At 34.6% G+C, this 27,751-nt stretch overlaps 3 long non-coding RNA genes across 5 annotated transcripts in view; 2 read left to right on the plus strand and 1 right to left on the minus strand.

The window, feature by feature from the left end:
• LOC107531417 (uncharacterized) overlaps positions 1-6,805 on the minus strand; it is a 44,220-nt gene extending 37,415 nt beyond the window's left edge. For 2 of the 3 annotated variants that reach the window (XR_001602618.2, XR_001602620.2), the window contains exon 1: positions 491-6,215. This is a non-coding gene — a long non-coding RNA (uncharacterized LOC107531417). Of the gene's footprint in view, positions 1-490; positions 6,216-6,511 lie in introns of those variants that run through there. The other variant, XR_015714044.1, reaches the window with a different exon arrangement.
• A 102-nt stretch (positions 6,806-6,907) lies between these two features.
• On the plus strand, positions 6,908-15,361 carry LOC148093714 (uncharacterized). Its single transcript, XR_015714045.1, has 3 exons — positions 6,908-7,256; positions 12,835-12,908; positions 14,802-15,361. It is a non-coding gene; the product is annotated as an uncharacterized LOC148093714 (long non-coding RNA).
• Positions 15,362-15,908: 547 nt separating this feature from the next.
• LOC107531418 (uncharacterized) lies at positions 15,909-22,271 on the plus strand. The gene is made up of 3 exons (XR_001602622.2): positions 15,909-15,942; positions 17,937-18,066; positions 21,823-22,271. It is a non-coding gene; the product is annotated as an uncharacterized LOC107531418 (long non-coding RNA).
• The last annotated feature ends 5,480 nt before the right edge of the window (positions 22,272-27,751 follow it).

Consider the following 27,751-nt stretch of genomic DNA (forward strand, 5'->3'; position numbering starts at 1 on the left):
AAATTGCCACTTTTAGTTAGGATACTAGTTGGAATACTTTAATACTCTTAAAATATTCTCATTAGTTTTATCTAATTTTGTAGGCTCTACCTACCACTAAACCTGTTACACAGCCAAGCAAATTCCATTTGATTTAAACCTTTTTTTGTAAGATGAAAAATCCACTATTTAATTCTTTTACATATAACACTATATCAACAACCCTAAGAGGAAAAAAGAAAAATCACTATTTATACTTATTTTTAGACTAAATAAATTCAGTTGGAGTTGGACCTAATACAAGATGATAAGAACATCAACTATATAAAAAAAATCTTGAGTTTTAATAAACAAGAACATTCAACCTTGGCCACTTAACAGGATGATTTTTATGTATTACTAAATCTTCAATGATTTTTAGCTTACCTAAAAGTTCTAGCTTTACCAATGGTCTAACCCAATTATATTGCAAAGATATAAAATTGTATGCTTTTAAAATTCATTAGTATACCTTAATCTCCTAACATGTTCCAATGCATTATGTGAGTGCTCAATCAAAGAAGTTAGGTTGTTCTCCAGAATTGGCTCTCTCCTAAAGGTCAAAACCTGCAATAAAAATGTCATGTATTATAGCATGAAGACACTCAACAGATTTCCCCCTCCTGCAGTTCCACAGTGGATCCCTGAACACAGAGGTAAGGTCTTCAAAATGACCTCAATCTTGCCTATGTTAAAAAAACACACACCAAAAAATACTAAGTTGAAAATAATGTTAAATAGAAATAGCTTGATTAGAAACACCTGTGATATGTTTTGTCATTCAAAGCCTCTTCAAACAATCAGATTAGTATGTTTCTGCTTTCAGTTCTCTTTAGGGCATTCATTTTCAAAGCAGTACAGGGGTAGGGGTGGGTGTGGGTGTGTCTGTGTGTGTGTGTGTGTGTGTGTGTGTGTGTGTACACGTAGGTGTTAGAGAACTGGTAAAGCGGACTCACAAGGAAAATACCAGAGATATAGTTTGTCCATGCTTCTGAAACTTATAAAACCAAGTTTAAAAAAATACTTAAGGGGTGGAGAGAAAGTTTTAACTACCTTTCTCCCCAAATTATCAAACTTTTTAAGGATGACAGAAATTACCATTATTTCCAACTTTTGTCTTTTGCCATGCCTGAGGGAACAATAATATTGATTATTTCCAAATATTTTAAAACATTACAATTCTAACAGAACAAACTTTAGAATATACTCTTTAAACAAATTAAAATATAAGTAATAAACATATGAATATTGGGCCAATGGTTTTTTAATGTTTCCAAGCAGAGGTGGTGTAACCAAATGTATATAAGTAGCTTTTTAATTTGTTTCACCCAAATCTTAATGATTTAGTGGCTATCAATTATATAAAAATATTAATTGTTAAACTACAAAGATTTATAATGTATCGTATGTGAACCATAATGCTCTGAGTTAGCCATTATTATTTAAAAATAGCTTAGGAAAAGAAATAAAAAACAAATAAACCTTTAATCCTCTGCTGCCAAATATTTGATTGTTTAATGGCAAAAACCACACACATAACCCACAAACACCAAGTACTATATTTTTTAAAAATTAAAATCATATCTACATAGTCCTCCCTCAAAGATATAAACAAAGTTTTCCATACTTGAGCACTCTAAAAATAAAAGTAGCTTAACTTTAAAAATCACAGAAAGAAAATAGTAGATACCAATATGTACTCCATGCCAAATGTTAAGTTTTTAAATATTAGGAAAACAAAAACATGCTAGATAATAAAAAACAAAGGAAGTTCAAACACAAGACAAATATATTAAACCAAATGAGAAAAAAAAGATATAAAAAAATCTTTAAATAGGAAAACTCAAATCTCAAATCTATTACAAAATAGTTTATTATTTACACTTAGAACCCATGTCTTTCCAGTGCAAAAATTCTTTAGTAAAATGAGACAGGATTAAACAGAAGTATATTAAACTGATAAGAAATCTTTAGAATAAATTCATATGTATTTAATATCAATTCTAATATTTGAAATTTATCTTTCTAAAAGGAAGATCTTTTAAAGCATCTCTAAGACAGTCAAGGGGGGTAAAAAAGCAAAAGGAAATCATTTCCCCAACAAAAAGCAAAATGTACAGGAAGGCTTTACAGTCCTTTGTATATGCAAATAATCAGACAAATATATAAACACATATTAGTAATGTGATATTCTAAAACTGATGTTACTCTTATAATATTAAGACAATCAACTTTAGAGCTCTAATAGTAATTTGTAAAAAATGCAAAACAGCTTAATCTCATTTTTGAAATTTATTTCAAAGAAAGAGGTAGTTTATTACTGATTTCCTTTGGTCTTAAGAGGGGCTACAAATTTCAGCAAGTCATAGTTTGAATTCTAATTACATGTCCAGATTAGTTGTCTGGCACACAGCTAAGCTTGCTGAATAATAATAATAAAACAAAATTGCATGTACACTAATAGTCTAAAATATGACAATTCTTTCTAACACATGTTTTCTAGTTATAATCAGATTAATAGTTTCTTTTAAAAAGGGGTTAAAAAGAAATGAGGGGATCATTATGCTTCATTAAACAAAAGAAATAAAAGATAAGAGCCAATTTTAGGCTGCTAATTTTTTAAAGAGACAAATTTTTGTAGAATAAAATTTCAAAGATTTCAAAGTAGTGTGTAAATTTATACTCTGATTTTTTTAATTGGAAGAAGTTTATGTATCATGTAGAAGAAATACCTAACACAGTCTTCTGGCTATTTTGTTTTTGTAAACCCAATCAACTGATCAATATTTTTGGACTAAAGTATGTTGTTACATTCTGAACTATTACTATATACCAATAAATAAATAAACAAACAAAAAATATATATGTAAGTCTCCACAAAACAAAAATGTAGTATACAAAACATGATGATACAAGAAATCCAAAATATGAAAGTTATTTTGAAATTTTCATCTTTAGCTCTAGTAGTTCATGATAAACATTAAAAGTGATATTAATCTGATTAGAAAAAATACAATGTTATATACAAACACCTGAGGCTACATTTTGTAAATGTACAACTAAGACAGTTGACAGCATTAAAACAAAGTCTAAAACTGCACTTTTATTTGGATTTTTAAAAATAGTAAGGACAAAAATGAAAATCAATGCTACCAGAAAGACTGATACCTTCTCTAGTTCCCTCTCCCCCTCAATATATAAATATAGCTTCAAAAAAGAGATGAGCTACTGTAGCAACACTTTTCTCCACCATTCTTTTCCTGTGGTATTAAGACTTTTCTAGTCTTTACAGTACAATAGAAAATAAATTATAATTATATACATAATATAGTAATCATATGCATCTGTTGGAACTCAGACCTATATGCCCACAAATCTAAAACGAAAATCTTCCTCTTATCTACCATTGCATAAAAGGGAAAATATTTTGAATGCTGTGGATTTTATTTAGATGCTAGTGTGTTTTCAAGCTTTAAGTGTAGTGTTTTAAATAAAGGAATTCTTCACTTCTTTAAAAAATGGCTTATTAAGCAAAACAATCCTTCACCCATCACCCCCAAAACAAACAAAAACTATAAACCAAAGCACTAAAAAAGTATGGTTAAATTTAACCAGCCTGGTGGAATTTGAAAGCCTTCCCCCACCCTCAAAATTCTCCAAGTCACATAATTTGAATGGAAATTAAAACACAAAAAGCAAAACAACAGCAACACACAACCCACTAGTCCTGGTATCATAGATAAAATTACATTAAAAATAGAAGTTTCCTATAATTTCATCAAGTCAAATTTAATAAAAGATCGTATTTTCTATGAAATTTTCATGAGATGATTGAAAATAAAACAGCTTTTTTTTTAAAAAAAAATGAACACAGGTTCTGTGCAATTCTTGTTATGGAGGCAATACAAAATAGTACGATTTATAAAATCAGTCATTCCACTTATTAATATAAATTATATTTACAGCACTGCAGAGACTTACAAAAGTCATGTATAATCTTGTCATTTGAATATTTCCTAACAACGCATACTGGACCTAATGTGAGAATATAGACTCTAAGTTTCGAAATTTTAACTACTATTCATAAGATAGATTTCTATAAAATTAAAAAAACTTTAAAAAGATTAACAGCTATCTTGTTTATCAGTGAGTTTACTGATTTTCTTTGAAAACCACACCCGACTTTCATCAAGATACAATTAAACAGAATGACAAGCATGGTAATAAACAGAAATATATTGATGGCTGTCTCAAGCAACGTTTAACAAAAACCAAACTAAAACCAACTAAATAAAACACACCATATCCACTGTTGTATGCAATATTTTCTTCATAATAAACTTATCAAAGGAATAAAATCATATATACGCACCTGTGCATACTTACCTGTTGTATTGTGTAAATTAAGCAACATAAATTTCCTGTAAATAAAGTTTTAAGCCCACTGCAACGGCTGAATTAGGAAAACCTATATATTTCAAAGATGTGGAAAGTTTTAAAAATATATCCAATTTTTGTAAAAAAAAAAAAATATGGAAAAGTTTTTCAACATTAAGAAAATTAAAGTTTCTTTTTATTAAAAAATCCCCCAAACAAAAAACAATTCTTTTGCAATCTGCATGTAATATATGTAGCTTAAGATGAAAAATTTGACAAAAGAATAAAAAAATCTTAAATGCTTCTCAGTTTTTAATCAATAGAGAACAGAGGTAAATATATAAAAGTCTTGTAATTTCTGCCAGCAGAATTACTATTTTACGAAAATTGTCTCAATTTTACTTTTAATAATACATTTCAGAATCATTCGAAGTTATTTTGTGGAAAAAATTAAACAGCAACTTTTTTTTTAACTCCTCGTATTAACGTTCTGTAATTATTTCCGTGGTTCTCTAAAAATATAATTTTTCGTAAAGTCGAGAATTATAATCTAGTGTTTAACATTCAAACCCCTCAGTCCGCTTTCTTCCAGCCAATCAGGGGATAACATGTCCAGTGTTTTGGGAGCTCCGTTAGACACAATTTGAAAAACGTAACATTTCGTTTTCCTACTCTCTTCGGAAAAAGATTTTAAGTGAGGGCGGGTCCCCGGTCTTTACAGAAAAAATAAATCAATCGTTACATCAATTTTAGGGAACAGGGGAGGGGACTTTACGCATACAGCCCAGAAGCGTGTGACTGCGGTTCCCTGAAACGTTATTCCTCCAAGCGAACAATCGAATAGCTGTTGCAAAAACCATCTCCTTAGTATTTGCAATTCAGAACCGTGCGTTCCACACGCAAAACATCACGCCTGCAAAGAGTTAACCTAGTGGCGCCTACGCCGCAGAAAAGGATTCCAGATCCAATGTATTTACAAAGGTCATTATCTATAAAGTATTACTTAAAGCCGTCCCTGGCTCAAATCATTCGAGCTGTGGAGTAAGAATTGGTAGAATCTGGGAGCTAAAAAAAAAAAAAAAAAAAAAAAAAGCAATCACTAAAGGGAAAGACAAATAACATCCCTCTCCCCTCCGTCTCAGAGTCAAGAGAGTTCCTAAGAAAAGGGGGGGGGGGGGGTTTGCAAAATTGCCGTTAAGTTGTGCGGGTAAAGACTTTTAGAGAAGAAAACATCAATACTGTTTCACAGATTGTTTTTTCCCTCGCGACATGTTTCAAAGACTGGAGAAGAAAAGTCTTCTAAGAAAAGTGACTCGGAGGACATCGCAAGCTCAGAGCCCCATCTTTTATCTCACCCAAGACCCCTGCCCCAAGAAAGGACAACACTGGGAGATCAAATGAAAAAAATCCCAAGCAAAAAGCGAAAGTCTAGCATCTTTCCTAGGAGCCCGCTAAGACCTCAAAAGTCCCATCTGCCCCAAATTGTTAAGAGCGGCCAGTGCTACCCCTGCCCGGACCGCGGAGCTCAGAACCGGAGGGCGGCATTGTGAAACTCACATTCCTAGGGTACCTCACGTTTTAGCGTCAAAGACGACAATATACTGGGCTGGGCCGCGCACGACGGACGAGAGGCACCCGCTACTCCGGGTCCTCTATTTTCCGCCGACCTTAACTTTCTTGTCACGAGAAGACCGGCCCTCAGCAGGCCAGGAAAACTGCGATAAAAGACCGCTCGGTTCCGCAACCGGGGAGGAGGCGCTCGTCCCACTCCTCCTGTCAAGGAGCCGCGGCCTTGCAGGGCCCCGCCGCGCCCCGTCCGGGTCCTCAGGGGTCCTGCTGACAGATCCGCTGGGCGGCGGCTGCTCAGCCACAGCCCGTCGGCGTCCCGCTCAAACTGCAACTCCCCTCCCCCCACACCCCAGTCTCTCCGCGCTCCCGCCAGATTCCGCCCGCCACCGCCCACTCGCAGACACCCAGTTGCCCCCAACCCTATCTCCTCGCATTTTTCGTGATTAAAATGAAGGCGGACTCAGTGCCCACTCCCTACACCCCTCACCGCCTGCCGGTCCCACCACTGCCGCCTCCCGAGTCCCGCTCTGCTACTTCAGTCTCTTACCGACTGCGCCAACCCTGGCCAAGAGCCGCGAACTGCCCTTTGCTCAAAGTAATTTTTGACGATTTTTTTAGTGATTTTTCAGTGGAGTCCCAGTCGCGACGTACTCTCGGACAGGTTATCCCATCTCTCCCGCTAGATTGATAGGACCAGGCACCACTCGAAAATGGCGCCGAAAGCGCTGAGGCTCCTCATTCAAATTCGTTAGAGCCAACCCCGCCGCCCTGGGGCATGCCGGGAACGCGGGCTGCCTTCACAGCTGTCAATACTGCTTCCAACCCCCCTTCTCTGGCTTTCTCGATAATTTTGCGCACGCGCCAACCCCTCCCCCCAGCCCCCGCGCCTTGCACATGCGCAGTATTATCGCTGTTCTCAGCTCTCTCCTCCGTTTCCTAGGTGGCAATCCTCTTACCTCTGTTCCTTGCGCCTGCGTGCAGGTCCTTTACTCAGCCTCGGTGGTAGAGGGACTGTGCCGATTGTGGGCCTGAGGGTCCATAGACGATGTATCAGTCGATAGGCATTTAGTTTGCTGTTCGAGGAAAACAGATAAGGGTGCAGCTTAAGCGAAAAGAAAAACGTCTTAATGCCAGTGTCTAAAAGTAACAACAGAGTGTGTCTCCGAGACCATCTAACTGTATTGCACGGATACACGTGTATTTAAAACAGCCCAGCCTGTGTGCTGAGCTCTTGCTGTACGCCAACGCTGTTCAGGAGCTATTGCACGTAAGCCTCAGAACAACTTTATGAGGTAGGTACTATTATTCTGTTTGAAGACGAGGAAACCAAGGCTCAGAGACTTTAAGTAATTTGCCTAAAGGAGCACAAGTAGCAAGCGCGTGGATGAATCCGCATCTGTCAGATTATGGGGCCGGCGGCATAGCACACACAGGCAGCGTGGTTTCCCCCGCTCCACTACGTGTGTGTGTGTGTGTGTGTGTGCGCGCGCACTGCTTAAATTTGCCCTAGTCCTCCCGAGTCCTGTTGCAAAGACGCTTTCATCGAATCCAGTTTATCTCACCATCCCACTCGCCCTTAAGCATTCTCGCATATGGGAGAGGTGAATGGGTGAATGGGTAGTCTTTGGGTTTCATGTAGGGTGATTAAAAATACGGCGTATTAAGTGAACTGAATCTAGTAAAGATGGGTTTCCGTTGTGAGACACAATGATAAAGTAATAATGCCTAGTTACCACGTATTGTCTGTGATAGGCATGGTGCTAAATAAACTGTTTATGGTTTGTATCTCACGACAGCCCTAAGAGGTAGGTAATATCATTGTACACGAGACCCCAGACTCAGATCAAGAAACTTGCCCCAAAGTCTTACAACTAGTAAGTGGAAGCACAAGACCTAGGCAAATCTGTGTCCACCTTCAAAATCCAGGCGCTATGATACAACTAAAATAACGATAAAGTTGTATTTTATACACCTTCCTTAAAAACTTCTTTCAATAGTTCATTTGCTTCGTACAGTTATCCTATATGCCAACAGGCTAGTCAAGATGAAAAAAAAATTTTTTAATTGCGATCGATCATAAATAGATTTTAAGATTATTTTTGGTTGGTTACCTTTTTCCCAATTCCAGGTTATAATGAAGTTTCTAAAGAATACAACAGTTTAAAAATCTGGGGTATTGCTGTGTTGTTGTTGTTTTTTTCTTCCACTTTGTTGCAAAACAACTTGTGATGAACCATAACTGTTAAAGTATATGAAGACATGTGATTGTGAGGGTTAAAACAATGAATATATAAGTGCAGGAAGTACTAAGAAGTGAGGAAATGGGAGAAGGTTGGCACAATTTGCATTACTGAGGTACAGTTGAAAAAGAAATGGATTTTAATAATTTCAGATCAAGAAATAACATGGCTGAGTAGTATGTATATCTTATATTTGTATGGTACTTTTCTGCACTGGTTAAGTGAGTGGACTCTGGACTCAACTGCCTGGGTTTGAATCTCAGCTCTGCTACTTGCTAGCTGTGACCCTACAGGAGTTACTTTTTCTCACTTTGATCTTCTGTTAAAGGAGTAATATTAGTACCTCATTGGGTAGTTGTAAGGATATAAATGAGCTAATATATTTAAGGCATTGAACAGTGCTTGGTGTATTAGTAAATATTAGCTAATAGTCTTTTACACTGGTCTTTCATAATGGCTTCTTTAAGAGGTGTTTTAAAAATCAAACTGTAGTTAGTGCCATTAAGGATTAGCATTCATTTTCAAGAGTCCCTTAAAATGATAAATTAGCCAGTTTGTGTAGACACAAACCCATTCAGTTTGTGTCTGATTTTTGCCAAATATGAGTAATGATTTCTGTTAGATGAGTAAGGATAGTAACTTGTTTTACAATTTCATAAGAGTAACATGGAAATGGAATGGTTTTATTGCTCTTTTTAATTATTAAAGTTAAAGAAAAAAATCAGGCCAGTCTAAAACATGTAAAGTAAAAGCCATCCAAATTTCTGTCATCCAGAGATAGTTACATATTCTTTGTATTTTAAAAATATAATGTACCTGCGGGGAGAATCAGCTAGGGGAAGTTTTGATAAGTGATATATTTTGGGAGCTTATTTGCAAGATTGTATTAAACTTCATTAATTGGTAAAAATTTTTATCTAGCTCCCTTTTAGTATAGTCTGTCAAGAGAATGACTGTATACAATTGATGATGTTATTGTTGATAAATAATAACATTGAATATCTACTATGTGCCAGGTACTGTGCTAAGTATATATGCATTTTCCCCTTGAATCCTCATACTAACCCATGAGGTGGGTGCAATTATTATCTCCATTTTGCACAGACTAAAGTTTATTTGGAGGTTACTTTTAGATTTAAGCCATTTTGTTTAAAATCTTATTTAGTACACCCCAAATCCTTCACTAAAGCTCTTGATTCACCTAAATGGGAGAAAACAAAATCAAGTAACATGGTTCCTATGCCTGAACAAAAAGCCCAATTGGAAAAAATGGTACTGTGCAAATGAAAAATTTTATTTGACCACAAGGGGGTGCAAATTCCTGAGTTGAATTTTAAAGAAAAAAAGAAAGAGCTTTTACTTCAGACCATCAAATTCACAGGTTAAAAACTAGTAAGAATACCTTCCCTATATTTTAACACTCCACAAAATAATGTACTTTATGAAAAGAAATAACTCGATTATTTAGGTACTCAGGGCAGTTTTCAGCTTTCTTTCCTCTTGAATATAATGAAGAGTTAATCATCCCTCCCTCACCCCTTTCACCCATCCAGTTTGTGTCTCTGCATACTCTTTACTTGTCATAACAGTAGAACTGGAGTCATAATTTAAAATCTGAAGTTTTACTTGGAAACTGGAGTGCAATCACCAGTTAAAGAATAGTAAATATGGGTGTAGTGTGGAGAACAGAGGTCTTGTACTTTCAATGTTTATTTTTTCCCCTCCTGCTATTTCTAATGAGTATACTACAACTGATGGTATGTTGGCTTCAGCATATTAACTTATTTAGGTAAAATTGTGAAAGCTATAGATAAAAGCTGATAAAATCTTATAAGAAAGAATGAAGACTCTTAAAGAGAAGACATTTTGAAAAGTAACTTGAAAACTTAGTATAGCCTGGCCAGGTGTGGCTCAGCGGTTGAGCCTCGACCTAGGATCCAGGCGATCGGGGTTCGATTCCCAGTCAGGGCACATGCCCGGGTTGCAGGCTTGATCAATGACTCTCTCGTCATTGATGTTTCTCTCTCTCTCTCCCTCTCCTTTCCTCTCTCTGAAATCAATAAAGATATATTAAAAAACAGAAAACAGTATAAACTATTGAATGTTTTTTTAGAAAAACTTACTTAGATGAGTACTTTTTATTTTCCTGTTGGTATTTCTCTGAAGTGGACTTAATTGAAAAAACAAAACAAAGCCTTTTTATTTGGAAATGATTTTAAATTTACAAAAAGTTGGGGAAAATTGCTTCCTCTTATGCACAGCTTCTCTCTTTTCACATTTATGTGTGTTCATACACAGTTTTTTTTCCTGAACCATTTGAGGTTTAGTACATACATCCTGGTCCTTCAACTCCTAAATACTTGAGAGTGTGTTTCTTATAAACTTCATAAATTTACATTGAAATAATATTTTAATCTACCGTCATATTCCAATTTTGTAGGTTGATTCTTGTAGCATTTCCCCCTCCTGGGCAGATTCAGTCTAGGGTTAGGTACTACATTTAGTTGTCCTGACCCTTTAACATCCTTTACTTTAGAATATTTTCATAGCCTTAGAAAAAACTGTACCTTGACATCTTTGAAGAATGCAGCTTGTCTCCCCACCCCCAATTTTAATAGAACCCTTCTTATTTTGTTTTTGTCTGATGTTTACTCATGATCAGATTGAGGTTATGCATTTCATAACCTCATAACCTGGATTACTGTGCAGGTGATATATGTCCTTCTCAGGATATCACTTCTGGAAGCACATGATATCCATCTAGCCTACACTGATGATATTAATTTTGATCACCTGGTCCATATGTGGCTTGAATTTTCCACCATATAGTGTTTTTTTTTCTTCCTGGCAATTAATAAGCAATTTCTGGAGAGACATTTGAAAATATATACTGCTCTTCATCAAAAATCCTGTTTAAATTTAGCATCCATTATTGCTGATAAAATTTTACCATGATGGTTGCAAAATGATTCGACCAACTTAGTACTCCCTCCACATTTAACAGTTGGCCCACAACATTCTACTGCAAACAAAGAATTTATTTATTTATTTATTTATTTAATTAATTAATTTATTTTATCTGCACTAACTTAGAATTCCTGTTTTTCCATTTCTGTATTTCATTTTCATGTGTGTGTTCTATCTATATATGTATATATTTTGTAATTTTTTTTTCTGAATCACTTTAAGGTAAGTTATATACATCATGACTTCTCACCTCTAAATCTTTAAATCTGTATTTAATTATTTTGGTGTTCGAATTGTCCCAGATTTAGCTAGAGGGAAGACCTTTAGTTTGGCTCCTGTGTCTTTGTGACATGCCTACATCATTTTTTTTTTTTTTACACTTCTTAACTTTGTGGTATAATAAGATGTTCCATGTTTATCTTATCCTTACCCTGCCCCACCCTGGAATTAGCCTTTTCTCTAAGGAGCCCTGTTAACGGAGAACTGTATTAGAGACCAAGGCTACGGATGTTCATTGCTACTGAGGTATCTCTGCTTCTTGGACCTTTCAGAGACAGGGCTAGGAAATATATGCATATGTGTGTGTGTGTGTGTGTGTGTGTGTGTGTGTGTGTGTGTGTGTGTATGAATACACCAATATATACACATACGTTAATGGCATGGATTTAACTTTAAATTATTTTTATTATAATTGAGATGCATAGCAACATTCATGAAGTTCTGAATTAAGGCAATAAAATCATAATCCATACAAACAACTCATACATTTTTCACTTTCCCTTTTAGTTAATGTCTGTACCTCTAATTTATAGGACTTTAGTGGGAAATTGTTTCCTTTGTCTTTTTCAATTTAATATGTCATAAACGTCTGAGTTACTGTACCATTTTTACAACCTTCATTCCAAATTGATGGGCTACATATTTCATATCATCTACCCTATTCATCTATTTCTGGCATTTAGGTTGTTTCCAATATTTAGCTATTGTAAAAAATTCTGAACTGAATGTTTTTATGTCTTTTGTGTACTTTTCCTAACTGACTTTCTCATTTATTTGCCTATTTATTGGAAGATTTCCCAGATGTGGGAATAGCAGTTCCCAAAATGTAGGTATGTTTTGATGGATTTGATATGCACTGGCACACTGAATTAAACATTTACCATATCAGAACTGGATAAATGGAGATGAAAAGGATGTAGTCTCTGTTATATTTGTTTCTAATGGAAGAAACAAATTTTTTGAAAATTGTAGTTTGATCAATATAGAGGAAGAGCATATAACCCAGGTTAGGAGTAGATGGCTCAGAAAAACTTTACAGGAGGAGGTTACAGCTTGATAGAGCTGTCTTGAGGGATACCTTAGTGGAGCCTTAAAAGATTGGAGTTACCCCAATGTAAAAGAGAGAGCACAACTAAGCCATAGAGGCATTTAAAGCAGAATCACTGGAGTATAAGAAAACAGGAAGGTTCAAGAAAATTGAGGTAGTTAATATGATTTGTTGCCTAGGTGCCTTTGGAGAAGGTCAGAAAGGTTAGCCTCATAAGTGGATAGAAGTTAAAGCATGAAGGGCCTTGCATGTCACCTTTATATTGATGCAATTGAAAAATCTTAAACCAATGAGTAATATGATTGTATTTATATTTTACAAATTTACTTTAACAAGGGTACTGGTGAACATATTAGAAAATCCAAGAGACATGAAGAAAAAACAAAACCCTCCTCACATTGATGGTATTGGTAAGTAAAGCCAATGTAAACTTAAACAGACCTTTTGGAAAATAATTTAGTGATATATAAAAAAGGGTTATAAAATATTCATATCTTTCCTGCTCAAAACTCTAATTTCAGGAATTTAGCCTAGGTGAAATAAATCCAAAATAAGGAAAAAAATCTATACAAGAGCCTCATTCAAGCATTAAATATAATAGTAAAAAAGGGGGATAGGAGAATGAAATGTTTAATACTATGAAGATTATTAAGTAAATTGTGGAATATCTACTGCATTTGCTGTTAAAAATGATGCATACCAACATGGAAAAATGTTTATAAGTACAAGATATAAAGAAGTATAATTAGTATGATTACAACTACTTCTAAAACACACAGAGAAAAATATACTTCAGCAAAAACTTTCAACCCATATTAATATTTTCTAATCAAAGTTAAAAATATACATGTTAAAAGGCCAATCTAAACTTTGGAACTGTTGACACCACCAAACTATGCTTCTAAGGAACAGTGGTGCTTTATGAGCTTGTCTTGTGATTCTGAAACTGAGAATTTGTTGAATGTTATAAATCCTTTCTCTAGAATCATGCACACATGTGAACAGTTTGCATAATTTCAGAGATGGCTGATGGCTGATGCAAGTTCCTGAAGAAAAATAGGAAAAACTGTTCATATATATATGATAGCAGAATAATGATCCTCCCAAAGATGTTCCTGTCCCAGAATCTATGAATATGTTATGTTACATGGCAAAGGTTGCAGATAGAATTAAGGTTCCTACTCAGGTGACCTAAAAATAGATTATCCTGGATTATCTGAGTAGGACTATTGTAATTATAAGGTTCTTCTAAATGTGGAAGACGGAAGCATAAGAGTCAGTGTCAGAGTGGTAAAATGTGAGAAAGACTCAACCAGTTATTGCTAGTTTTGAAGATAGAAGGGGGCTAGGAGCCAAGAAATGAGGGCAGCCTCTAAAAGCTGGAAGGGAAGAAAACAGATTCTCCCCTAGAGACTCCAGGAAGGAATGCAGCTTTGCCTACACTTTGATTTTAGCCCACTGAGACCCATTTCAGAGTTCTAACCTCTAAAACTGTAAGATGGTAAATTTCTATTGTTTCAAGCCACTAAGTTTAGGGCAATTTGTTACAGTGGCAATAAGAAACTAATATACACATAAATAGCCATTTTGCCTATGTATTGATGTGTGGCTGAGGTAGTGAATATTCATACATACATATTTAGATATATATACATAAACATATTTCCTGGTTTTGACAGTTTACTAATAGCTGGGGCTGTATATATTCTTGTCCTGTGTCTTTACCACAGTTATTGGCATTGACAAATATTTAATGGGAATGAATGGTATTCAGCAGAGAGACAGGATCACCAATTGCTCTGCCACCTGAACAAATCTGAGAATGACTTATTCTATGTATTCTTATAAACTGAGCATTAAAATTGTAAAGAATATAAAGTGGTAAATATTTGTTACATACTGAATATTAAGGTGGTTTTCTAATTGAAATAAATTGATGTTTACTGAGTATCTATTACAAACAAGGTATTGTATTTTAAGATGGTTTTGTACTTGTTTATTATCATATATTTAAAACATTGTGCTCTAAATAGCTATGCTAGGATTTTTACCCTCCAGAAATATTATATCTACTAAACTACAAGAATTATAATAAAGGCAAAAAGTACAAAGTTTAATAGTAGCTGGTTTAAAAATGTTTCTAATCTGTGTCTTATAGCTATTTACTTTCTACTATGAGTTTTTAAGTTTTCAAGTTAATATTTACCTGAAAATTTCAAATTAAATTTCTAATCATTGTAAGTATATACTTGTTTAAAAAAAAAAAAATCCTCACCCAAGGACATATTTACTGATCTTTTTAGAGAAAGGAGAAGGGGGAGGGGAGAAATACTAACATCAACGTGAGAGAGAAACATTGATGGACCATCTCCCGCACATGCCCTGATCAGGGATCAAACCCACAACCCTCCCATGCATAGGACAATGCTCCAAGCAACTGAGCCACACCAGCCAGGGCAAGTATATTTTTAATGCTAAATCTAGGTATTTTTCTGTACTTTTTTGTGTAACAAATTCATAAAAAGTACTTTTTATCTTTTTAAGTCTGTGAAGTGTCAGACCTCAAGTTGGACAGCAGTTAGATCCAGCATCCAGTCTATTACTGAAATAATAAAATTGCACATTTATTGAAATTGTTAGTAAGAATGTGATGAGCTTTTCCTACAAATTCACCAGTATACATTCCGTTTTCAAAGTGCAAGCTTATAGTTTATTTTAGATATTGAGTATATCTCTGTTTGGTCAAAAAACTTTGATAGTTTCTTTTCCCTATAGCTAATTGGTACATTAAAAAAAATTATAGCCCGGCCGGTCATGGCTCAGCAGTTGAGCATCGACCTAGGATCCAGGAGATCAGGGTTCAATTCCCAGTCAGGGCAGGTGCCCGGGTTGCGTTCTCGATCCCCAGTCGGGGCATGCAGGAGGCAGCCGATCAATGACTCTCTCATCGTTGATGTTTCTATCTCTCTCCCTCTCCTTTCCTCTCTCTGAAATCAATAAAGATATATTTTTTAAAAAAATTATAGAATCCTCCTCAGAGGTTACTTAAATGATTCATAACTATATACTTCAATTAATTAGGTATCAGTTTAAGAGAATATACAGTTTAGAAACAGATTTATTCTGCAGTTGAGGTGATTCTTTAATGGAAGATCAATATATGTACTTTATTATCCATAATATTTGGATGGCCCTTTAATAATCATATAAGGCAAAAAGAAACTAAAAGCAGTTTAGAAACTACTAAAAGTAGTGTTTTGGGTTTTTTGCCATAATTTTTTAAATATATCTTTATTGATTTCAGAGAAAGGAGAGGGAGAGATAGAAACATCAATGATGAGAGTCATTGATCCGCTGCCTCCTGCATGCCCTGACTGGGGATCGAGCACGCAACCTGGGCATGTGGCCTGACCGGGAATCGAACCGCAATCTCCTGGATCCTAGGTCAGTACTCAACCGTTGAGCCACACCTGGCCGGGCAAGTAATTTTTAAAGTATGTCAATATTAGTTACATGGGAGAAAATTTATACATTCATCAGGAAATGTACTTTTGTTTTGGGAAATTTACTTTGCATGGCTTGGAGCCTTAATTTTTAGAAGTGGCTAGAACAGATTCATATATGTATAGCATTTTCAACTCAAACTTTATTAAGATTATGGAGGTATAAGGTTTTTCCCCTATATGAAGAATTGTTTTGCTTCCATATTCTTGGCCACAGATTATGGGACTGAACTAAAATTCCTTTACAATTAATAATGGTTAGTATTTATTGAAGAAGTTTGAACTTTCCCCCTTTTTACCAGTAGGATACCTGGAAATGGATAAACCCATTTGTTTCAGTTATATACTTTCTAAAAAATTAGTGTGACAATGCTGGCCTTAGATGAAATAGTAAAAACAATGTTTTGAAACATTGCTTTTAAGATAATATAAATTTCATAAGAGCTTAATAAAGAAAATTTAATCTATTCAGTTCTGGAATCATAGAATCGTTAAGAGCAAAAACATCACTTTGTAACTGCCACCCTTGTCAGGGTGCCCCCTGTAGCAACTGAGAACAAATTCATTTCCACCTATATGTGATGACCCTTTAAATATGAACACAGTTATTTTCAACCAGAAGACATCTAAATCCCCATTCCCCAAACATCCTTTTAGTTTCTTTAATGGCTTTATTATTTTAAACCCTTCACCTGTCTTAGCTCCCTTCTTCTGGTTATTCTTCAGGTTAATAGGGCCTCTCTCAAAAGTGACACTCAGAACGGTAAATCATATACCATATTTGGTCTGAAATATACCAAGGTTTGGTTAACTTTTTGTGATAGCCATTAAAATGTTTATGTTTGGGGAATAATTTTAAATAATAAAAAAGACTATGAGTAATAGAAATAGATCTATTCTTTGCCCTTTATCAAAAGAAAATAGAAGGGTTTTAATAAAGTAAACTTTACAATGGGTAAAAACTAAAAAACTATAACTCATGACTCTCTCAGAGTGTTTATTGACTTGGGATGAGCCTTATCCTGGAAGTTGGGAGGACAGGGACCAGGAATCTGTTAACATTCATTTCTTACTTATTTTTAGCAAACAAAAATTGAGGCCCTCTACTTTCTGGAAGATATGACTGAGGATGTATGACCAGTTCTCTATGACAGTTGAGAACTACTTAATATGTGAAAAATTATTTCTTGTAGAACAAATCCATAAGGAAATGAGAATAAAATACAGCACACTCTGTTTTGGCAAAGAAATGCTTATGTGATTAAAACAAATTAACTTTTTAGGGCAGCTCTGAAGAAGTAATTTATTTTAAATAGGTGAATAGTTTACAGCTCTAGTGGGAACACCTTTTCCTTTTCTTCATCATAGGAGTATGCCCTGTTTTTAATTCCAATCCTTTAATTTTTGATGTTAATATTTCATTTACTTGTTGACCCCATACTGTTAACTTTTGACCCAGTGAACTCAGTAAACTGCAAAACTACTAATATAGCATGGTAGATACAAAACCTTTTCCTGATAAGAAATTCTTGTAACATATGCCTAAATCTAATGATCCCTCATGTATCTTTATTTCTACTCAAATTTCCTTTCCTTTTATATAAAATTGAAATTCCTTTAATTATTTAGATGTAAAAAATGTTAGTACTACATATGGTCATATTATAACTTTTATTTGCCCTTAAAACTAGACCTGTGGACTTGCTTTTGAACATTTCCCCTCTAATTATAAAATAATATGCATTAAAGAAAAATTTTTAAAAACCAGGAATGATCGGAAGGCATTGCTTCTGAAGGCCCCTTAATAATATACCCCTTTCTTTTGTTCTTCCCAATTGACAAAGGAAGGCTCTATATTTGTCTTTCGTATATTAGCATTATTGAATTTGATTCACTTTGTATTACTGAATACTGTATTTTGTTTCTTTTCTTTAGGAAAATTGATGTTCATATCTTGTAGACTAGAGGGTCCATCTTTCAGGCATCAGAGAACAAAGTAGGAAAGACTTGGGGAGACAATGGGATCTCTCTGATCTACCTAGGTCACACTCTTCTTACTATGAAGGTATCCATAAGGGTACATTCACTTTCATCATTTGGGGGATGAGGACTGGGCAGAAACTAAGGGAGCACAGATAGATTAAGTATTGTCTATGACAGTAGAATAGGAGTGAGAGGAAGCTCAGTTTGTAGGGAATCCAATTCCTATGTGGCGTTGTGTGTGAGGTATGTTTTAAAGAAATTCTGGCAAACTAACAAGGTGTAAAAATTACGTTTTGTTATATAAGATTAATAAGAATCCTATTATTATTTATTGAGCTATTTAACATGCATCTAATAATTATTATGGATATGTTTAAATATGCTATATTTACTTTATTCAAAAGTGAACAGAGAGTTAAACAACAACTACTATGTGTTAAACACTGTGAGGTATAGGGGTATGAACAAGATTTCTGATCTCTGGGGATAGTGCAAGTTGTATATGTTTCTGCATAAACCTTCATGGTTTGATAATAATGTAATGTGTTTGTCATTTCATAATTTAGATACTAGGAGCAATGTTGTAAAATGTACTTTATTATTATTTTTAATAAATGGAAGTATTTTTGTGTGGTTTTACAGTCATGGTGGGGAATAATGAGATTTTTGGCTACGAAAGTGCTAGAGATGAGAGAGAAATCTAGAATGACTACCTGGTCCCTGGCTTGGTTGTAGAATACAATGGTGGTATAATTAACTAGGATAGAGACAAATAGAGGAAGAATTGGACTTTGGGGGATGTGTGTGTGTGTGCGCATGTGTGTGTTTGGGTGTGGGATGGAAAACTGAGAAAGGGGAGGAAGATGAGATGCTCCATGTGGACATATTTGAATGAATATGGAAGATTAAGTGTCAGTGGGATATTCATGTAGAGAAGTTGAGCAGGGAGCTCAACATATGTGTCTGAGGTTTTGGAAAAAGGCCTGGGCTGGAAGTAGCTATCACTAAATAGGTGATATTAAGGGGATAATGGATGTCATTGCTCATAGAGACTGAATGTAGTGAGAGGAAATGAGAATCAACATTAGTAAGTGGGCAAAGAGGAGGCAGCAAAAGAACTGAGAAGAAACAGCAGAGGAATGGAAGGGAGCACCATCAGTGCTCAGTGTTAGAGAAGCCACTGGGGGAGAGGTTTCAGAATGAAAGAAGTCAGAAGATAAGACAGGTCAAATAAATTGAAAAGATCATGAGATTTGGTAATTGTGCTATTAGTAATGTTTGCCAGGACACTTTGAATGGATTGATGGTGGCAGAATTCTGTTGTGTTGGGTTGAAAAGTATATTAAAGTTGAGAATGGTTACAATAGATTTATATTATTTCAAAGCTCTTAATTTCTTCTTTAAAAGGGAAATAACGAGTGCTGTTATTACAAAATTGGATATTACAAAATTGAGGAGATTTTACAGTGAAGAGAGCAAAAGAAACCATCAATAAAACAAAAAGGGAGCCCGCTATACGGGAGAGCGTATTTGCCAATGGTACATCTGATAAGAGGTTAATATCCAAAATATATAAGGAACACATACAACTAAACAAAAGGAAGACAAACAACCAGATTAAAAAGTGGGAAAATGACCTAAATAGACACTTCTCCAAAGTGGACATACAGATGGCTAAGAGACATATGAAAAAATGCTCAAAGTCACTAATCATGAGAAAGATGCAAATTAAAACAACAATGAGATATCACTTCACACCTGTCAGAATGGCTACCATCAACAAATCAACAAACAAGTGCTGGCAAGGATGTGGAGAAAAGGGAACCCTAGTATATTGCTGGTGGGAATGCTGAGTGGTGCAGCCACTATGGAAAACAGTATGGAGTTTCCTCAAAAAATTAAATATGGAACTGCCATTTGACCCAGTGATCCCACTTCTAGGAATATATCCTAAGAAACCCGAAACACCAGTCAGAAACAACTTATGCACCCCAAGTTCATAGCATCACAACTTATAATAGCTAAGATTTGGAAACAGCCCAAGTGCCCATCAGTAGGTGAGTGGGTAAAAAGGCCGTGGTACATTTACACTATGGAATATTATTTAGCTATAAAAAAGAAGCATCTCTTACCCTTTGGGACAGCATGGACGGAACTGGAGAGTGTTATGCTAACTAAAATAAGCCAGTCAGAGAAAGACCAATATCACATGATCTTACTCATATGTGGAATATAAAAAAAATAAAATGTGGGAAAAGGGTCAGCAGAGAAGAGAGATGAAAAAGAGAGATAAAGGTAAAGCAAGATTCTGTAGGAGAAGAGGGACTATGGGATCAAGGGTGCACATAAAGGAACTGACTTGGAAAAAGAGAAAGGATAATTCTTCCTCTGTGATTAGAATGAAGCAGGTGAAGGTAGTTATATGCGTATAACTTGCAAAGGTGGAACAAGAGGATGAGGGAGGTTAATAGCTAATAGTTTTTTTTTTTTTCTGATAAAGGAAGCATAAAAGAGATAAGGGCATTGGTGAAGTAGCAACTTTGAGTTGAATTAAGATAGTATAGCCCGGCCAGGCGTGGCTCAGCGGTTGAGCGTTGACGTAGGATCCAGGTGATCGGGGTTCGATTCCCGGTCAGGGCACATGCCTGGGTTGCGGGCTCGATCCCCAGTCAGGGCATGCAGGAGGCAGCCGATTAATGACTCTCTCATCGTTGATGTTTCTATCTCTCTCTCTCCCTCTCCTTTCCTCTCTCTGAAATCAATAAAGATATATTTTTTTTAAAAAAAAGATAGTATAAAATATATGCTCTAAGGAATGGGATAGGATGAATTAAACCAGTGGACAAGGTTATAAGCAGGAGAGACTGATGTACCTGGGAATCTAGCCTGATGGGAAAATATTTGAAGCTATGTGGGAGATCATGGTTTGAAAGAAAAGAGAATAGTTGAGGAATGGAGGTTCAAAAAGAAAGCTGGTATTTAGGGAGTAATGGAGTGAAACAAACTAGGACAGTAAATGGTTGTGGTCAGAGATCAATATATTGGAGTCTAAGGCTGTGGAGCAATTTCCTGGTAATCAGAAGGTTGAGGGTGTGGCTCTGGGTATGGATTGCTGAATGAAGTAGATGTGAGCGGGTGGAGTGAAGAATTCAAGGTTGTTGGATGGGTTGTCCATATGGACACTGAAGAGTCACACAATAGCAGAAAATGCAAGGAGGTGGATACTGAAAGCCAAGTGCCAAAGTCCTTGATGAATAAGGGAGGGAATGATTGGGCAATTAAGTAATGAGAATGAAAGCAATAAAAATTTTCCAAGATTGTTGATCACACCCTTGTTTTTCTCACAAATTAAGTCATGAGGGCAAGGACTATGTCTTATTTAATACTGCCAATATTTGTTAAATGAATGAATAAACAAATGATGTCATCATTTTGAATAAGTATTCATATTGAATAAGTATTTATGAAAACTTTGGGTTTTCCTTACTACAAGCAGTTAATATTAAAGAAAATACAAATGAGTAAGATGTATTATTCCTAGCAATAAATATTCAGCTATAATATACTTTAATGGCTGAATATGTATTCTATTATAGAATATAAGGATGTACTGTAATTTAAACACTTTCTTATTTGGGGGTATTTATATTGATTGCAACCAATTTTTTTCCTACTGGTAAAGGAATAATCTAATATTTAAATTTTTGCTTTATTTATTTCCTTATGATGCAGTCTTAGAAGTGGATTTTTTTGGTAGTATCTTTATAGCGAGCCCATTATCTCTATTTTAGGCCTATTTCTAACAGGTTTCTTTATGTGCATTCTTATTCTATCCTAGATGGGAATCAGAAAATTGGACAGTTTTTCTAACAGTCAGAAGAGTGAGAACTGGTCCTTCTTCACAGGAATAATTATGGGCGTTTTAAACACTTGGAATCAAGTACACTTTTCATGAGCACCATTAGAGATGATTCATGAACTGAACAGCAAGATATAGTGGTCAATTCAGAAATGCATATTCAAATTAAATAAAAACCTCTATGAATAATCTACATTTGTTGACAGAATCCAATTTTAGGAGACATTTTAATCATGAATAATCATCAAAGTCATGGCTCCTCAAACTTTTTTACAAAAGTGTAGTTAATAGCAGAGAAGAAAAATTGCCTAGAATGTTGGTCCCAAGCTATAATTTTCTTTAGTTTCACATTTTGTCTTAAATTTAATATAAATGTTGCATTATATACCATAATAATCCTATGTGTAGTATAAATATACTGCTTACAAATCTCTTTAAAATCTCTGAGTAAAATTGATATCTGAGAAGATGCCTCATGTTTATTCAGTCACTTTTAACACCCTGGCATACCACAAGTTCTTTCCCCAAGCTGGACTTTTGAGGCAAGGTTCTAGGCTATTTCGTGGTTGTATAATATGCTCCTTTTCATTTTTCTCTTCTACAGTTTAGCCAAGGCTGTTTGTAGTATGGCAAGGAATAGATTAATTGACGCTTGCTCACTTTGAACCTGGGAGTGTTGCAGAGAGACTGAAAATTCATAGTGAAAATTCAATTATCATCTCCAACAGACTGCACGAAAGTTTTTTCAAACAAGAGGAAAATGATACCAGATGGAAATATAGATCTACATAGAGGAATGATGAGCACTGGAAAAGGTTAACAGGGTATATGTGAAATATTTTTTAAAATTCTCTTAAGATAATCAACTGTTTAAACAAAAATAATAACAGTGTATTGTGGGATTGATAATATGCATAAGCAAAATACATGACAACACTATTATAAAGGCCAGGAAGAGTAAAATAGAAATATGATATAAGGTTCTTTGGCTATATGTGAAGTTGTGTAATATCACTTTAGACTGTGATAAGTTGAACATGTAGACTATAAATCCTAAAGCAACCAACAGAATAACAAAACAGTTATAGCTAATAAGCCAACAAAGGAGAAAAAATGGATTCACAAAAAATAATCTAAAAGAAGGCAGAAAAAGGGGGAAAGGAACAATGAAGAGATGGAACTCATAGAACAGATGGAACAAATAGAAAATAGCAAAATGATAAACTTAAATGTAATATCAATAATCACATTAAATGTAAATGATCTAAAAAAAATCCTAATTAAAAGGCAGAGATTGTCAGATTGGATGGAAAGCAAGACCCAACACACTTTACATACAAAGACACAAAACCTTTAAGAATGAGAAGATGGAAATAATCTACATGCCACTGCGGACACTAATAAAAAGAAAACTGGTGTAGCTATATTAACATGAAGAAAGTAGATTGCAGAGCAAAGATTATTACCAGGGATAAAGAAGGCCATTCCATAATAATAAAAGGGCCAGTTAATGAGAAGAGTATAACAATCCTAAATATTTATGCCCCAAATAACAGACCTTCAAAATATGTGAAGCAAAAACTGATGGAACCACAAGGAGGAAACAGACAAATCCACAGTGATAGAGATTTTAGTACCTCTTTTTCAATAATTGCTAGAATAACTTGAAATTTAGCAAAGATATAGTAAACTCAGTGTTATCCACCAATATTACCTAATTGACTTTTCTGTAACATTCACAATAAAAGAATACATATTCTCTTTAAAGTGTACATGAAACATTTACCCAGAGAAACTATATTCAAGGCTAGGGGTCAGCAAATTATGGCCTCGGGGCCAAATCTAGCCTGGTTTTGTATGGCCCATAAACTAAACATGGTTTTTACAAGTTGAGAGGTTTCTTTAAAAAAAAGAAGAAAATATGTGCCAGAGACTGTATGTGACCTACAAAGCTTAAAATATTTTACTATTGGACTCTTTATAGGAAAAGTTTGCCTACTGACCTCTGTTTTAGGCCATAAAGCGTGTCTTAGTACATTCTAAAGGACTCAAGTCATGTCAAGTATTTTCTCTGACCACAATGGAATTAAATTAGAAATCAATAACAGAAAGCTAACTGGAATATCCCCAAATATTTGAAACCAAAATAGCATGCTTCTATATAACCCATTGATTAAAGAAGGAATAAAAAATGAAGTTAGAAAGTATTTTGAACTGAAGGAAAATAAAAATGCAACATAACAAGTTTTGTATAAATGAAATGCCTATATTAGAAAATACAAAAAGTCTCAAATCAGTGGTCTCAACTTCCACCTTAAGAAACTAAAAAAGGCCCTGGCTGGTGTGGCTCAGTTGGTTGGGCATCATCTCATACACCAAAATGTTGCTGATTCCATTCTCAGTCAGGGCACAAGCCTGCATTATGGGCTTGATCCCTAGTAGGGGCATGCAGGAGGCAGCCAATCAATGTTCCACTCTCACATTGATGTTTCTCTTTCTCTCCCTTCCTCTCTCTCAAAAAAATCAATAAAAATATTTTTTTAAAAAAAGAAACTAGAAAAGAAGTGCAAATTAACTCAACGAAGCAAAATAAATGAAATAAAGATCAAAGTGGAGATAAATGAAATGGAAACAAAAATCAATTGAGGATATCAATGTAATCAAAATCTGGTCCTTTGAGATCAGTAACATAGATAAGCCTTTAGCCAGACTGGTCAGGAAAAAAAAAGTAAGAAGGCACACATCAGGAAGACCAATATCAGGAAGGAGAGAGGTGACATAATTACAAATTCTACAGACATTTAAAGGACAATAAGGCAATATTCTGAACAATTTTAGGCAAAAAATTTCAACAACTTAGATGACATGGCCAATTCCTTGAAAGACATAAACTAACAAAGCTCACTCAAGAAGAAATAACCTGAATAGTTATTTATCTGTTTTTTAAAAGGTGAATTAGGGGTTTAAAACATTACCACAAAGAAAACTTCTGATTCATATGGCTTCACTGGTAAATCCTTCCAAACATTTAGGGGAAAAACACACACATATACATAAACTCTTCCAGAAAAATGAAAATGTTCTTTGAAGTCAGCATTATCCTGATACCCAAACCACACAAAGACATTACAAAAAAAGAAAGTTCAGTAAATGTTGCTGAGAAGAATTAAAGATGACTTAAACAATTGGAAAGATATATCTGCCTCATGGATTCATATTGTTAAGATGTCACTTCTCCCCAAATTGATCTATAGGTTCAATACAATCCAAATTAAAATCCCAGTAGGCTTTTAAAAAAATTGACAAGCTGATTCTAAAATTCATATAGAAATGCAAAAAAAGAAAGTTCAGAAAGTTTCCCCCATGAATATAGCTATAAAAATTCTAAACAGAATTTTATCAAATCCAACAATATATAAGAAGGATAATACTGGGTGAGGTTTATCCCAAAAATATAGGATTGGTTTAAGATTCAAAAATCAATAAATGAAATTCACCAAATTAAACTAAAAACAAACAAACAAACAAAAACAAACAACTGATCATCTCACTAGATGTAGAAAAACATCCAACAAAATCTAATATTCCTGATTTTTTAAAAACTCTCAGCAAACTAAGAATGGAAGGATACTTCTTCAACCAGGTAAAGGGCTTTTACAAAAAACGTGCAGATAACCTCATACCTAATGGTGAAAGACTGCATGCTTACCCCTTAAGATCAGGTGCAATACAAGGATGTCTGCTCTTACCATTTTTATTCAACATTGTAGGTTCTGACCAGTGTAAACAGGCAAAAAAGAAAACACATTCAGATTGGAAAGAAAGAAATAAAACTGACATAATCATCCATCTATTCAACTTGGTGGTCTCTACAAAAAGCTACTAGAACTAATAAGTTTAGCAAGATTGCAGGCTACATGATAAATATATAACAATCACTTATAGCTCTACATTCTAGCAGCAAACAAATGAAAATGCAAAAAAGTATATAGCATTTACAATAGCATAAAATATGAAATAGGGATAAATCTGGGGAGGGGTGGGAAGAGATTAACCAAAGAACTTCTATGCATATATGCATAACCCATGGACACAGACAATAGTGCATGTGCGGTGAAGTCCTGGAGGGGGTGGGAACAGGGTGGAAGGGGTCAATGAGGGAAAAAAGGGGGACATCTGTAATACTTTCAACAATAAAAATTTTAAAAAATAAATAGGGATAAATCTGGCAAAAGGCATGAAAGATCTGTACACTGAAAGCTGTAAATATTGCTGAGAAGAATTAAAGATGACTTAAATAATTGGAAAGATATATCTGCCTCATGGATTCATATTGTTAAGATGCCACTTCTCCCAAATTGATCTATAGGTTCAATACAATCCAAATTAAAATCCCAGTAGGCTTTTAAAAAAATTGACAAGCTCAGTCTAAAATTTATATAGAAATGCAAAAATCTAGAATAGCTGAAACTAATTTTGACAAAAAGATCAAAGTTGTAGGGCTCACACTACCTGATTTTAAGACTTACTATAAATCTACAGTAATCAAAATAGTCTGTTAGTATGAAATAGACAAATAGATAAATGCAGCAGAATACAGAGTCCAGAAAGACCCACATACATAAAGACAACAGATTTTTTACAAAGTGCAAAGGTAATTGAGTGAAGAAAGAATAGACATTTTTCAATACATGGTGGTGGAAGAACTGGATATCCACATACAAAAATATGAACTTTGATTCGTATGTCATACCATATACAAAAATTAACTCAAAAGTGATGACAGACGTAAATGTAAAACCTAAAGTTACTATACAACTTATAGAAGAAAATAAAAGTTTTGTGACTCTGAGTTAGGCAAAGGTTTCTTAGATCGGACACCAAAAGCGCAATTTGTAAATGAACAAATTGATAAATTGGACTTAAATTTTACAAACTTCTTTTCTTCAAAAGACACTGCTAAAAGAAAGAACAAACCACAGATTGGGAGAAATATTTGCAAAGCATATAATAAAGGATTTGTATCAAGATAATAAGACACTCTCAAAACTGAAAGAGAAAACAAAAGTCTCAATTAAAAAATGGACAAGAGACTTGAATAGTCACTTCACCAAGAAGATACCTGGATAGCAAACATGCATATGAAAAAGCACTCAACTGTATTGATCTCATTAGTCTTTAGGGAAACACTAAGTAAAACCATGATGCAATAACTAGTTATCTATATGCAAAATATATATATACATATCTATTAGAACAGCTAAAGTTAAAAGTGGTGTTGAGGATGTGGAGGAATTGGAACTCTAATACACTTCTAGTAGGAATGTAAAATGATACAGGCAATCTGCAAAATAGTTTGTCAATTTCTTTAACAAGTTAAATATACACCAACATATGATCTAGTCATTTCAGTCTAGGTATTTTCCCAAGAAAAGAAAGCATGTGTTCCTACAAAGATCTGTACATGAATGTTCATAGCAGCTTTATTTTTTAAGTATCAAATTAGAAGCAACTCAGATGTCCATCAACAGGTGAACAGATAAATTGTGATATATTCATACAATGTACTATTACTCAGCAATAAAAGGGAATGAACTATTACATGCAACAACATGGATGAATCTCAAAATAATATTCCGAGTGAAGAGACAAAAAGCTGAGAACATACCATATAATTCTACATATATAAAATTCTAGAAAATACAAACTAATCTATAGGAACAAAAGCCCAATGGTTGCCTGAGGGGAGAGGTGCAAGGAGGGAGGGATTACAAAGAGGCAGGGGAAAATCTCTAGGGATGTTGGATATGTTCACTCTCTTATTCTGGTGATGGTTTCACGAGTGTATACATGTTAAACATCAATTGTACACTTTAAATACACATGTTAAAAGTTATCAGTTGTACAC

This window comes from Miniopterus natalensis, chromosome 2 (genome assembly GCF_054644295.1).
Source record: "Miniopterus natalensis isolate mMinNat1 chromosome 2, mMinNat1.hap1, whole genome shotgun sequence".
Lineage (NCBI taxonomy): Eukaryota > Metazoa > Chordata > Mammalia > Chiroptera > Miniopteridae > Miniopterus > Miniopterus natalensis.